The sequence below is a fragment of the Alligator mississippiensis genome, chromosome 11, assembly GCF_030867095.1.
Source record: "Alligator mississippiensis isolate rAllMis1 chromosome 11, rAllMis1, whole genome shotgun sequence".
Taxonomy (NCBI): domain Eukaryota; kingdom Metazoa; phylum Chordata; order Crocodylia; family Alligatoridae; genus Alligator; species Alligator mississippiensis.
This window is the reverse complement of record NC_081834.1, coordinates 10,480,373-10,495,063: the sequence shown is the minus strand read 5'-3', so window position 1 is coordinate 10,495,063 and position 14,691 is coordinate 10,480,373. Positions and strand designations below refer to the sequence as shown.

The window sequence follows — 14,691 nt, the reverse complement described above, 5'->3', positions numbered from 1 at the left end:
GCAGGTGTATTTGTCCTGAAAGTCTGATTCCAACGTGCCTTTCCAGTCCAAGGTTAGAAACCCACCACATGATCTGCCTATCCAATAAAAACATCACTTTTGGATAGTGAGGACTTCCGACAGGATGCATGAACAAGTGAATAAACTATAGAAGTACTAATTGGGTGAATCAAACTGGAAAGCAAATGAACTTGAGAAAAAAAAAATCACTCTGAAACAATTCTGCTGAAGGAGGTATTTGTTACCTATCATTTCTCCAGCTATAGCGAAGAGAAAGATATGCAAAGTAAGAGCAAAGCAACAACAATGCTGTCAGAGACCCACCCCTTGAAATGTATCTTTCTGAAAGATTCAAAGATTCATGGGTGTTAGGGTCAGAAGGGACCTCAGTAGGTCATCAAGCCCAGTCTGTTAAAAACTCACTAAAATGCTATCCTAAGATGATTTTCCCCAGAATATTTTCTTATAAGTTCCTAGGTGAATGGGGTTTTTTTGCATTTAGCAAAATGGATTAAACTAATTTAGGAAATGCAGTTCTAGATTATTTCCCTCCCTAAATTTCCATGTAGGTGAGCCCAAACAGTTATTTCCTGTTTTTAAAAATCAGTACAGAATCACACTCAGAACACCCCAGTTGGACACAGGCATACAAACACATGCATATCCAGGGCAAGGGCCTGTACAATCAAAGACTGCTTTGCTTGAAATACTCAAGAAGTTGAGACTAAACCAAAAGTCAGTCTGTTCAGAGTTGGCCATTCTCGGATGCTAAGAGTCAAGCTTCTGACTGCACACTCTCAAGCTGACCTCTGATTTCCTTACCTTATCTGTTGAGAACAAATAGCTGGGTTTGCAAAAGCAGTTTCCCAATGTGGGGATGGGTACTCAGTATCCAGTATCACTTATACAAGTGACCTGATGGTTCATGTGGTATGGATGAATGGTGACGACTTAAAAAGCAGACTTGTAATATAAGTTTTGGCTCTCTACAGGCACTCCGGGGAAGCTGGTCACTTAAAACATCCTTCCAAATACATGTTGCTGGGTTTTTGGTTGTAGCCATGTTGGTCTGAGGACATAGGCAGGCAAGGTTCTTTGAGTAGAGGCGATATCTTTTATTAAACCAACTGAGTAGTTGGAAAAAAGTCCTTTGCAAGCTTTTGGGTGCAATCACCCTTCTTTGGAGTCTTAGAACAGCAGAGATTTCCTATGCCTGAAAATAAGAGATTGCACCCAAAACTTGCAATAAACTTTTTTCCAGGTACTCAGTTGGTTTAACAAAAGATATCACATCTACCCAAAGAACCTTGCCTGTTTACCAAGTCCATGCTATTTTCCCCTCAAAATGTGCATGAAAACTAAACACAAAAAAGAGGAGCAAACGCAGCCAAAACAAATCCTTTAAAGACGTATATAAATATTGGGAGATCATTTCTCAATACTGTGCTACCCTAATGCAATTATTCAGTGTTTCAATGCTTGAGGGAAGACCACTTTTATTTCTCTACCTAGCATCTCCAGAACAGACAAAACTGGGCTAAAAACGAGGAGCTCTGTTCTAGCATGAGAACGGAGAAAGACTCTTAGGATTTGTCCACTGGAAATGATGTCCTTGGAGTTTGAAAACTGTATCTGAGAGTCTGGGAACAGCTATGTACTCTTTGGTCTTTCAGTTTTCCACTCTTTCGATTACTTCTATTTTAACTTGGTAGCTATATTACTTAGTTCTAATGTCTTGGTGGTTATAGCTTGCCATAAAGCTTGCATTTTTATATTCAGAAATCAAGTCCACTTGGGTATCTGCCATATAGGCTTCTCCATATTCCTTCCTCAGTGCATTCAGACTTCACCTTTGGAACTGGGCACCGTTAATTCTCTCTTTCAAAGCCTGATGATTGGGCCAAATGGACTAGGACCAACAAACTCCTTAATTCCTCAGGCAACTTCTTTGTGAGAGGTAAGGCACATAGCAGAAAGGAAGCCCTCTAGCCTCCTTTCTCTTCAGGTTGAATAGCTCTCTATTCACAGCACACTACTTCACACTCCTCCATAAATAAAAACTTTAGAGAGACAGGCTTATTTCATTTTCTGACATGTTTGAATTAGGAGACCTGCCTCTCAGCAGACAGTTCAACGAGGCAGATTTCTAAGCGCCGCAGTGAAGTCACATCTCTCTAAAAATGTAAACTGGGAACCAAATCAGAAACATAAACACGAGAGAGATCTGTTGATGTGTTTTTTTCTCACAAAGGTACAAATTAAAAATCAAGTCCTTATGCCAGACGAACTGCTATGTTAAATAATGTATATATTTATTGGAAGAGCTCTCTTAAGGTAGCTAGATCTTAATGATCATTAAACAAACAGGCAAAACAGCAGCCACTCTGGTAGCTGTCCTTAGAAAGAAAGCACTGAGGGAGGTAAAAATCTTAAAAAAAAAAAAAAGTTACATTTGAAATGGATTTTGAAGAAGCATATGCTCTCGTGCAGCAGATTTTTCAGCCTCATGGGGAATATGGTACAGAAATAAGAATACTGATTTAAAAAATGGGTTTGGGTTTGGGGGTTTTTTTTATGCAACTCCCTACAAATCAGCATCTGAATATTTACTTTTCTCCATGAAAATGTTTGTCTTCCTGATTGGGGTAATGTGGGAAACCTATATTCTCCTCCCAGTTCTGCAACTGGCTCACTGTATAACCCCAGGCAATGCCTTGGATGTGCCACCGATGTTTTGTCAGTGATAACACAGTGGGGAGACCAGTGATCAACCTCACTTTGCAGAGATGTTGAGGCTTCGTGCATGAGGCCGTCTGATGAAATGCTCAAATGAATGCAAAGTCTGCTTGCAGCTTTAAAGGATGGATAGCCCACAAAATGCCACTTAGATATTTCAAGTGGCCAGCATTTGTTTAACAGCACAGAGCTCAATTTAAGAGAGACGTTCAAATTCCTACTGGAGAGGATCTGCTTGACAAAAGCGCCAGTATCAGGAGAAGCTCTGCTATGAAAAGAACTATCGCTCTCCACTGCCTTTGCCATTTACAGGAAGGATGGGTGCCAGCAATTTGATTTTCATCAGCAATAAAACAGGGGAGGGAAAATAAAAAGAGTTGCAAATGATTCTATAATGTCCTTGAAATTAAATTAAAAATAGCCATCACTGCCAACATTCGGAGACGGACTCACAGCTTTTTTACAATGCCTACTACAATGTGGATTTATGATTGCCGGAATACTGCCTACTGTATAACAAGTGTAGTATTAAGTGCCATATTGGACTACCATATGGCTACTAACCTCAGAGGTTGGTAGCAACTATCAGTGTAGAAATTAGTGAGCAGAATGAGCCTGAGGATAAAACCAGTTATCACTCAAGCATGCTATATAATTGGCTGTAGCAAGAAACTAAAAAATGTCTCGGAAACCAGATGGATTTGAAATGTTCCATTATTCATAAACACTTTTTTTTTTTTCCTTTTGCAGCAATACTTGCTCCTTTCCCAAATATTCTGTTGTTAAAAAATAATTACCATGCAGAAGCAAAAAAGTAAAATAATAAAAAAAATTGGCAAAACCCTTTGCCCTTTTTTTTTTGCCGGCCGCAGAGGCCATCCTGTAACACTAGCGCTCTGGTTATAGGAAACGTGTTTATGCCAATTTGTTCAGGGACTTTTCTGGGCTGTTTGGGGGTTTGTGTGCATGTGTGTGGTGTTGTTATTCACAGCTCTTCACAGCTGTGGAACCTCATCCTTTCCACTGCGCTTCCCTCCTTTTTGATCATTCGAATGACAACCATTGTAATCTCCCTGGCAGGAACTGCCTCCCTGGAGGACACAGCCCCCCCACTCTTCCTCTCACTCCTTTTCACCCCCCACTTCAGTACCTTTTCCTACTTCTTTTCCAGCTGGACCCACAATGAAGACAGGCAAAAAAAAAAAAAAAAAAAAAAAAAAAAATTGGGAGGCCCCTTTAGTTGGAGATGGGAGAGAGATATCTCTCTGCATATATCAAAGGGCAGCAGCAAGCAGAAACCAAGTGGAGGATAAGGATAATATCAAAACTACTCCAGGAAGATCAGTGCAGGGCTGGAGGGTGTCTAGACTGGAGGAGAGTCATATATGAAAGCAATTATATGAACAGTCATAGATATGAATAGTCATATATTAAATATGTGGAGATTCATATATGAAAGCAATTCCCTTCTCCATGCTCCTCTCCATGTGGCTCCTGGTAAAAGGCATTTGCCAGTCAGATGCACATAGAGGAGAAAATCCAGATCTGGTTGCTAAGTTGTGAAACGTAGGACAAGGAAACTTCTGCTTCCCGTCAAGCATGCAGGATTGTTTTTTTCTTTAATTTTAATAAATCATACAAAGTGAATCCCTGAGGTCCTTGCTTAGGTGGGAAATCAATGGAGAGTTTGGAGAGAGAAGGCACAATATGGTAGAGTAAGGAGCTCAGGGTTTAACCCAATTTGGAAATATACACCCAGCTTCAAAAGGGAAAATACATTTGCAAAAGACAAACCCTTATGATTTAGGATGTAAGCAGAGCTTGAGGAGATTGAAAAGTCAGCTTTAGGAAAGATTTTGATATAAAATGTGTCCAACTTGCTCTGCTTGCGTTCATACATGAGTCATGAACATAGGGCTGGGTTTATCCCTGGTGCAAATGTGCTGCAGTCGTAACAGGGATGCCTTTGATGAACGGTGTCCAGTTTAATTAGTGCGTTCATTCAGGGCAGTATTGGTTTGTGTTATTGCACCAAAAATCAAAATGAATGTAGAGCTAGCAGCAGGTCATACAGTATAAACAACCATTGACTTCTTTAAACAAAACACTTACTGCCTGGAGAATGCTTCAGCTGTAAGGCTGGGTTTTGGTTGCAGTGGTGTTCAGCTGTAAAGCAGACTTTTCAGAAGGCCTGAAAGAAAAAGAAAAAAAGAAAAAAAAAACTAAGGGAAAAGAGAGAAGAAAAACCATATAATTTTCTAGGGTTGGGTGGTTTCAGAGATGATAGCTGAAATACCTGCTACTCACACATTCATTTCTCCTCGTGGTATACATACAGAATAGGCATGCAGACTGGCTGCACATTCACCTGATTTTTTCATAAGACTCTGGAGAATCAGTGCATCCTGAATTAGTGTTATTATAGTCCAAAGGCTACTCAGCTTTCAGACACAGGTAGCTCCCTTTGGCCCAGTATCAGCTTCCTTCAACCAGTAAAGAGCCTCACAAGGTGTGATGGGTCAGGGCTCCCCTGCAACTATTTGAACAACTACTGTTCACAATCTGGGTATTATCTGCCTATTGGAATTAAACCTCTACTGCAAGCTTGCAGAAGTGGGAGAGGAAGGGTTGGGTTTTCTGGTCATTTGTAACTGGATTTTTGGCTATTTCTATTGGGTTTGTGTGGAATAGGGGCAGGGAGGGTTTAAGGAGAATTTGCATCCCATTTTGTGTTTCATTCAGAAACTGCATACACACTGTTATGCTATGGAGGTGCCACCTTCATGGGCACAATTGTATAAAAATGTGTACTTGGATACTTCTGTGTATCCAGTCAAATGGTGGATAAAATACGGGGCACTTTTACCACCATCCATCTGCAATGTAAATCAGATGGCTAGAGGCCTCATCAGCAACTCATTTTGCAAGTCCAAAAAAGTGACACCGGTGCATATTCCTAAATATACAAGCCCTGGATTGGCAGCTTAGATTCAGAGGCTATTAATTATTCAAAATAAAAACTGCATGCTCTCCGGAAAAATTCATGTCCAGCCACTGAACAGAAGTATTAACTGAGATTTGAAGGATTCAGTCTTGGGTGATAAAGGAAAAAAAAAGTTCTGCTCATCCTCAAATGAGTTGAGAAGGGTTGTAGAGCTTAATTGTTATGAAAAGATGAATCACATAATGATGATAGCTGAGTTTATGGTAATTGTAGTAAATGTATACACACCCACATTATGTACCTAGTATTATTAATCATAGTTATTATGGTAATGCCTAAAGGCCAACGGAGACTGGGGGTCCCACTGTGCTAGGCACTGTACAAGGAGAGTTATATTTCTATATATAATCTTCAGTTAGTATTTTAAACTCAAGTCATGGCATTTCAACATACAGTACATTTATTTTATGCATTGCCAGCAATACTAGTGTAGCGTAAAACACTTATTTTATGGTGTACTGGGTATGCTGGAAAGTTGCATGAATCCACTAACTCCAGGTCAGTAAGAGAGTTTAAAAGCTTCCATGATCAGCCTGTAACTGACCTTTTAACTCTCGAATGAAATATGCTTTTATGAACACGAACTATCCTGCAAATTAAAAAAAAAAATCTAAACTTGTTGGGCTGAAAAGGTGGGTTGGAGAAAATACCTTTAAAAAAAAACAAAACAAAACCCCTTCACTCTTTCTTATTTTAAATATTTCAAGCAATTTTTTTAAAGAATAAAGGATACCAGGATCCTTTATTTCAGCCCTGCTGTAGAGAAAATTATTTCATTTCCAAAGACAACGTCCATCACGGCATTAAAACATTTTGTTCCTTGCAACCACTGCAAGAAGCTATTAACAGAAGTTTATGAGAGAGGGCCTGGAACTGAAGAGCAACATTCAGAGCAAAAGAGTCTAGTAAACCCATTGATTACTAGACATTAATCATTTGATCCATGAAGAGAGGTGATGTGATAATTAACTGTCAAATCAGGTTGGGTAATTTCCCCATTATTTCTGAGTGATGGAAGAGTTCATCCTTGCAAGCCTGCTGATTTTTAAATAACATTATTAATAATAACAATAATAACAAACAGAGAAGTATTGACATGCCTAGTTTTGCTAAGCCTCTAGGGTGGGAAATGATGCCAAGGTCCCCAGCCAGCTTTGTAGCACTCCAAACTAGTAATAGGCTGGTACTAGGGTAAACCATGCCAACTTGTGTAGTTTGTCAAGGTGAAGAAAGAGCCCACGAGGGGAAGAAGAACATATGAGACAGGGTGCTTACAGATTAAAGACATGACGGGTCAGTTGGTTTGGGTTTTTTACTTCTTGTCTTCCTTCTCTATTCTATTTATTCACTTTACTGCAAAACCTCCTAGCATAACCAAATCTGAAGGACCTATTGTATAAGGATCTGTTGACTATACCTTGACTACAGAGAGCTCAGAGTTTTATTTTATTTTTTTTATCCACTGGGTTTCTCTGGGACAACGTATCGGAGGTGCTACTTATCTTTCAGACTTGATGCAAAACTGGTGTTCTGACTCTGTCCACCTTCAGTCATTATCCCGTGAACATGTTCTAATAATAGAGATGTTAAATTAACCTTGCATCACTGGCAAAAATATTTTTTTTAAGTAATTTCCCGTCCTACTTTTCTCAAAGCCAAATAATTCCACTAAGGTTGAATTGAAGAGAGGAAAAAAACCCAAACCTTTAGACCTAACTAGAAAATGTATCAGCCATTAATATTTCATAGATTTCATAGACATTAGGGCTGAAAGGGACCTCGGAAGATCATCGAGTTTAGCCCCCTGCCCGAATGGCAGGAAGTCAGCTGGCGTCATAGGATCCCAGCAAGATAAGCATCCAATTTACTCTTGAAGGTGTTCAATGTAGGTGCTTGGACCACCTCCAATGGAAGGCTATTCTAGACCTTGGGGGCTCAGACAGTAAAGAAATTCTTCCTTATGTCCAGCCTGAAACAGTTTTGCAAGAGTTTGTAACCATTCAACCTTGTCATCCCTTGGGGCGCTCTGGTGAACAAACGTCTGTTCGTCCATATAGTCCGTCCGTCCACTTGGAAAGCCATTAAATCCATGGGGCTATATTGGGTTACATCAGCTGTTCTGAGGATAGAATTTGGCCTCCATTTCTAGTCCTGAATGTTCATAAATGAGTGTCACTAGTCCAGAACCGAACATTGCCTACCCTTTATCTCATACCAGCATCACTTTGATCAGGACCATTGCAATGTTGGGGAGAGACAAAAAGAAAAGGTTACTGCGGCAGTTATGTTTTTTAAAATGAAAACACTTTGAAGGTGTTCAGCGTTTTGGAATCACCAAATTCAACCTAGGAAGACAGCTTAGTAGTTAGGGCTTTGGTGAGGCACTGGAAGTTATCAGATGCCCTAACTTTTTCCAAAACTTTCACATGGCTACCGCTGCTCCATGGGTGTCTATATAAAAATAAGCATACACACATGAATCAACACACGCACAAACATGTGTAGCAGTGTGTATGTACACACACATATACGCACACTTAAAAAAAATCAGAATGTATCATCAGATACTGTGCAAAACCAGTTGAGATGCCGGGTTTTATTCATTTCTTAAAACAGGAAACACCTCTGGTAGGTTTTTGGCTCTTTTGGGCAAATTCTGACCACTGTACCATGCAGATGAAGTGTGTGTGTGTGTGTGTGTGTGTGTGTGTGTGTACATGTGTGCGTGCATGCATGTGTGTGTGTGTGCAATACTCATAGATGTCACAATGAAAAGTTCATTCCCCACAGCCTGCACAATGCAGTTGGCCACTAGCTTTCTATGGACTGAAATCAGATTTCCATCCTGCTTCCTTTCTAACAACAGGAAGCAGCAGAAGCTTCAGCATTATGGCCTTATAGTGAGGGTTGGGAATTTTAAAGATGGTCCTGAGAAATAAAATGCCACATTTTTAGCATCCTGGGCATCTGGATTAGAAAGGCAGCCATCATAATGCGGTCTTTTGTGACTTATGCAAAGGGCTTTAAATTGAAGAAATGTATTTCAACCCAAGAAACAAGCTAAGATTTTTTCTCTGTAGAACGTAGGTTAAAGGAACACAGACTTGTGGGTTAAAATACCTCATTATTTTGAGAACATGTGTTTAAGTAAATGGGATGCTTAATCTGATATCTGGCAGACCATCGTATCTTGTAAAAAGCCATTCTTGCCTCAAAGAACTAACCCCAGTGGTAAAATCCCTTGTAGTAGCACCTGTCCACTAACTTTAACACTTTTTTATTTTCACCCATTAGGGTCATAAGCCCTTAGAAGAGAAGGCTTCTTATGCCCTGTGTATGAACTGATGACCACAGATTGGCCCTTGAATATAATATTCCTCCAACTGTAGTTTGCTTGAGAAAAAAAAAAAAGAAAGAGTGGGTTTTCTGCTCAAAGGGGAAAAAAGGAAAGAAAAAAAGAATGGCATTCGGAAAAAAGGACAACCCTGTCAAAACATGACAGCTGATCCGCTGCCTGTTTTATGCTATTCATAGAAAATGCCAAATTCTGCAAATAGTAACCACATGTACATCGGCTTCGCAGACTCAATGTTCTGCTGCAAAATGAGACATTCTGTATTTTAGTGTGTCATCAAAGGCGGCGAAAATATCACTCCAGCCTTCTAGGCTTAACCCTCTGGTCTCTCAACTGTTAAAAGTTTAATTCGACGGTGATGGGAGAGAAAAGCAATGCATCCAGCTTTGCGAGCGGTGTTAAAGGAGCTGCCTAATGTATGCCAGTTGCACATAAAGTCAATTAACAAATCTGTTACCGCGCCATTTTTATTCATAGCCATGAGACCATTAAAGCGACAAGACTACATCTGACGTTTATGATCTTGTTCGCGTTGCCAAAGGAAAGGGAGGGGGGGATGGAGAAAAAAAACAACTTAGTGGCTCTCTAGCATGAGAGAAATAGCACCATTCAGAGACATAAGGGCTCTTGAGCAAATGCTGGAGCTTCTGAAGTCTTTTTCTCAGCTCAGTTTCTCTATCCCCCCCACGTCTTTCTTCCCCTTACCCCCTTGCTTGTGCCTTTCAGGTTTCATTTCAATGCAGAAAGATTGGCTTTTTAGTTCAAAACTATAATGTAATTGTCCTTTTTTGTGCCTGCCTGATATTCCCTTTCACTGGCATTTAAAAGAGTACTTATGCCGAATTGAATATGGGATGGGAACAGCTCCTGGTGCTTTTGTGTGGAGCAGGGCAGGCTGTGCGAAGCTCAGCTTGAGCCTTGGCTGGCTATGTTCTTGCCCAGGAATGCTTCCAAGATCTTCTAAGTGACCACTAGCTCTGAATAGGGTCTCCTGTTTAATCTTCTCCTCCTTAACAAATAGTCTTTGCAAGAGCTACAGTAAATCTCTTTCACTCTGGAAGTGCCAGCTCTTGGATATTTCTACCCTTTCTGCCTTGGGATTTCTAAGGCTTTCCACCCTCTGCTGGTGATCTTCTTCTGCCTGACAACTCTTTAGTGTTTTCACTGGAAGATAAATGTCCTATGTAATACTCTGAGACTTCCTTGTGTGTCCCCGGTTCTGTAGACTGCTTTCCAACGGGTCACCTCTACGATATGCATTTGATATCGCCAACTGACATATCGCTTCTGTGGCACTTTGCTCTTTTCAGGAATGAACAAAGGGACCTTTAGGAAGGCACAGGAGCTCTTGGCTTGAGAAAGACGGGACTTTTAGTGCACTGATTGTCCCTTGTTTGAGCTCAGGCTCAGTTCCCAGGTGCAGGCCTGATGAGACGGGTGCTGAGGACGTGCGGATTTATTGCTGGGAGGACCTTGTTTAACATCATGAAAATCAAAAAGGCACATGTGTGGAAGAGAAAGGATTAGGCAGGCAGCATCTTAACAAAAGGCCATTGGTGGTCCCGTCAAGTATTGCATATTTATCGTATCTAGCCCTTGTAATACTAGGGTGGCCTTTGGTTATGTCAGAGAACTGGTAATCAACACAGTCTGGTTTCATAATTGTCACCCTAATTCTGGCTGGTTTGGGAGAAGTCACTTAGCATTTTTCTGTCTCAATTTACCATGTGTGTGAAATGGGTTTTATAATATCTGCACTTTGTGTTAGGAGGCGTAATCAGCTGCCCATGAAGCACTTGGAATTCCTGAGATGAGATGATCATCATTATAATAATAGTAATGATGGTTATTATTGTTGCTGAATTCTGCAAATCATCCATACCAGTGGTTCCACACCAGATTCGGTGATTCGAATCACTGCCCTCCGAATCAGTTGAATCTGAATCTGAATCAAATACTTTCCTATTTGCACAGGCCTAGTAAGTTCTCATATTGGCAAGAACAATTGTGGTGGCTGAGACTGTACAATTTCAACGCTCTATACTGGAAGTTGCGTGGCTAAATTCCTCATCAGCTCATGGGATGCCAATACTGGCTTGCACAGAGAAGGGAAAAGACTATGAGCTAACCTTATAGTCTTATAGGTGTCTTAAATCAAAATCCTTACAGATATTTCAGCATCTAACACCCACAGAAAGGATCCCTTTCGGAGTCTGGACCTTACTGTATTGTAAGTTTTAAAGCCCTTTGGGACCCTCCTGCAACAGGTTCTACAGAAATGTCCACATAAGCCAGGGGCAGGCAATTATTTTGTGTGGAGGGCCACTTACTGAGTTTTGGCAAGCCATCGAGGGCTGCATGACAGGCAGCCAGGGGCAGATAAATATTAATTTTCCAAATTTTTTACAGGCCCTGCGGGTCAGATAGAATGGCCTGGAGGGCCGCATCTGGCCCACAAGCCACATTTTGCCCACCCCCGACATAAGCACACAAAAAGAAAGAGAAAGAGAAGCATCTTTTCTTATCATCTTTTCTTTTTTAGTTGCTCACTATTTTATTGCTGTTGCTCCTAAAAACCATAAAGCTTTTATAGAAAAGTTGTTAAGACCCATGTCTCCTAGTGCCTGACCCAAGATGGCTTGCATCACATTGGGTCAGGACTGGGTGTTTTTTCAAGCAGTCCCACATTGCCCTTCAGCCACAGAGGGAAAATAAATCCTACCAGAGCAAGAGCAGAGAGCTTATGCCAGCATTCTTCCATAGAGAAATGGGCAGGAGGCGAGATCCTGCAGCTGGTGTGCTTGCAGTACAGAACACCAGGGCCTTGAACTTTTCCCCTCTTCCAGTTCTTTTCCTGGACTTTATTTTTTTCTCATCTTTTCTTGCCATCTTCCCCCAGAGCATCTGAGAGAGGAAGCAAAATTTATACCAGTGTGCCCTTAAAATGCTGACATTCCATGTTTACAGGGATTGTTTACACAGAAAATTAATCAGTTACGGTTTTAAATTTTAATTAAAGAATGCTTTCCAGTGTTATTGCAAAACAGACAAAAGCCCATAAAATGTATATTTGACTGCTGTGCTGTGTTGTCTTTGGATCGGCAAGCAGACTTGAGATCAATCATGCGTGGTATTTTTTGAACTTTTTTTTTTTTTTAAACACAACACTCTCCACATAAGTTACATTCTTTTTTTTAAAACACCCTTCAAAATAAAAGCCAGCCTGCACTGCAACATGGAATGCTTCCTTCCTGCATTCACCTTCAAGACCAGAGGTGAAATCTTTCTGGTAAGGCAGGCAAAGTAGGCAGGGCAGGCAAGACAGGGTATTTCAGCCATTATAAAACTGCAAGCACAGTCACAGCTTTCCCACTAGGGCCCCAAATTTGCTTCCTTTTAAGTTGAATGGTGTGACTGCAATGGGAGTGGTTACTGATCGGTATAGGCCTCTACAGCTGGGGTGCCTACTTTGGAAATTCAAGGGTGACAGCTCTTCTTTATTGTTCTCATGACCAATCACACAGCCTCAAGATCCTGTCTGCATTTCTCCGTTCATCCCAGGTCTTCTTCTCTATAGCGTTGATCCTTGGAATCTCCATGACCCTGAAAGACGCTGGTTGCAAAAGACTTACCTAAATTACAAGGTATTAAAATCTTTAGGAAAAGGTACCGACTGATCTGGTTAATACTTATTTGCTTATCCATTCATTTGAGTATCTGAACTATTTAACTCTCTAAAAGTGTCTGTAAGCTCCTATTTATTTGGATAAATACAAATGCACATTCATCATTTTACTGATCTTTTACTGCCACAGACCACTGAAAAGTTTCCTTTTACCTACAACAGTCTCTCTTAAAAAACAGAATATTTAGCTTTACTTGGATTTGACTTGCCTAATAAATATGTTTAGTCAACACCCACACTGTCAAGTCCACAGGTGTAAATACCTAGGGGTTGCAAGCCATCACTCTACCTACCAATATATCAAGACAGACAGACAATTTTGCTTTTTGAGATCCCAATACTGCAAAAGGTAACACCTGCAAAGCCAAAATCATTATACTACTCAGTTGCCACACCAGGGATGTACTGATGGATCTGCCATATCAGACTAGACCATTGGCCATTTTAGTATTGTCCTGCCAATAGAAATAATTAGCATGTGAGAGAACAGATGAAGAGCAAATTATCCCACCTTGGTCGCAGGAATTGCAATCCATAATTCCTCCATTTGTGCAACACTGTGGCAAAGAGGGAAAAGTCTGTCCAAACCTGCATATTCATGCATGCCATGAAGAATGATGATTCAGATATTTCCAAATATAATGATATTCATATATAAGGAAAAGGTAAAAAATGCTATACAAGGATACCCATGGAAGGCGCAGGGGGAGGGGTGTGGGGAGAGGGATGGAAATCACACAAATCATCAGTTAAGCATGATCAGCAATAATGAACTTGTTTTCAGAATATATTTTGTGTTGGAAATAGCCTTGCTCTTCCAGACTTCCCATTGTCTACAAGGGGCTGCAGACAGATCGTTACACTCGCAATGTTACATTGCCTTTTGACATAGAAGATCCTCCAAAGGTTCAGAAGTTTGTTTTGATACAGATAACATAAATCTCAGGATGTTTGCTTGACCTGCATCCAAAATATTTCAGTCTCTGTGGTCTGCAAGACTGTCCTGGAAACCTTGGCAGAAAGATGAAGGAATTGTGGTATGAAAGTCAGTAGTATGGTGAAGAAAGTATTTGGACAAGCACAAAAAATATCTTCTGTTAGTAGAGATGTGCTTGAACAAGGAGCAATATGTATTAACTGTCATGTTTCTACTTCCAGGTGGGGAAGCAGAAACTTCACTTTGTAGTCTAGATTTAAAGACTACAGGGACCATTGTGATTATTTACTATGGTATAACACAACACACATGATTTTCCTGAATTAATTCTGGCTTCAAGTTTACTAGCTCACTTTAACCTGAAGCTATATTAATCTTCACATTTGGCCATATCTAGCTATAGATACCACATCCCTTGGTAAAAATTGGTGCAATGGTAATTATGCTCCATGCTAAAAATGCATATTTCTATTCAGAGCCTGTCTAGCTACCCTTTCTTTGCTAAACTAAAGAGTCTTTATGATCAGTTCTTGTTCTCTTTATGTAGGTGCTCTAACAGTGGTCTAAGATGACTAGACATGTTGTGGCTTTTGAACTTTAATAGAAGTTTAAGTTGTTTGCAGTCATCAATTTTTTAATTTTTATTTCACCGAACGGAATATTTCAGTTTTGCAAAATTCACTTTTTAAAGAACCAAGTATCTATGCAGTTGTGTGCTTACAGCATTAACTCAAAGGTTTCTAGCTAAATTATCTCTGAACTTCTAGCTAAATTATCTCTGAACTTCCTAATGAAGTCCCAGTAGAAAAAAAAACTGAAGGGCTGAGGAGCCTATGTGTTTGTTACTCAGTTAAGAAGAAATGACTCCCAGTCAAAACCAATGATCAAGGCAACACCACATGACCAAAAAGCAGAAAGCTCACTGCCCTTTGCTCCTGAAAATTAGATGCAGCAAATAATTTCTTTAATGTAGA

General features: G+C 40.3%; 1 long non-coding RNA gene across 3 annotated transcripts in view; it reads right to left on the bottom strand.

Annotated features, from left to right (window-relative positions):
• Positions 1 to 14,192, bottom strand: part of LOC109280705 (uncharacterized) — a 58,011-nt gene extending 43,819 nt beyond the window's left edge. Inside the window, exons 1-2 of one of the 3 annotated variants that reach the window (XR_009455548.1) lie at positions 11,818 to 14,192; positions 4,849 to 4,927 (exon numbers count right to left, since the gene is read on the bottom strand). This is a non-coding gene — a long non-coding RNA (uncharacterized LOC109280705). The remainder of the gene's footprint in view (positions 1 to 4,848; positions 4,928 to 11,817) is intronic. The other 2 variants (XR_009455547.1, XR_009455549.1) reach the window with 2 other exon arrangements.
• Positions 14,193 to 14,691: the final 499 nt, after the last annotated feature.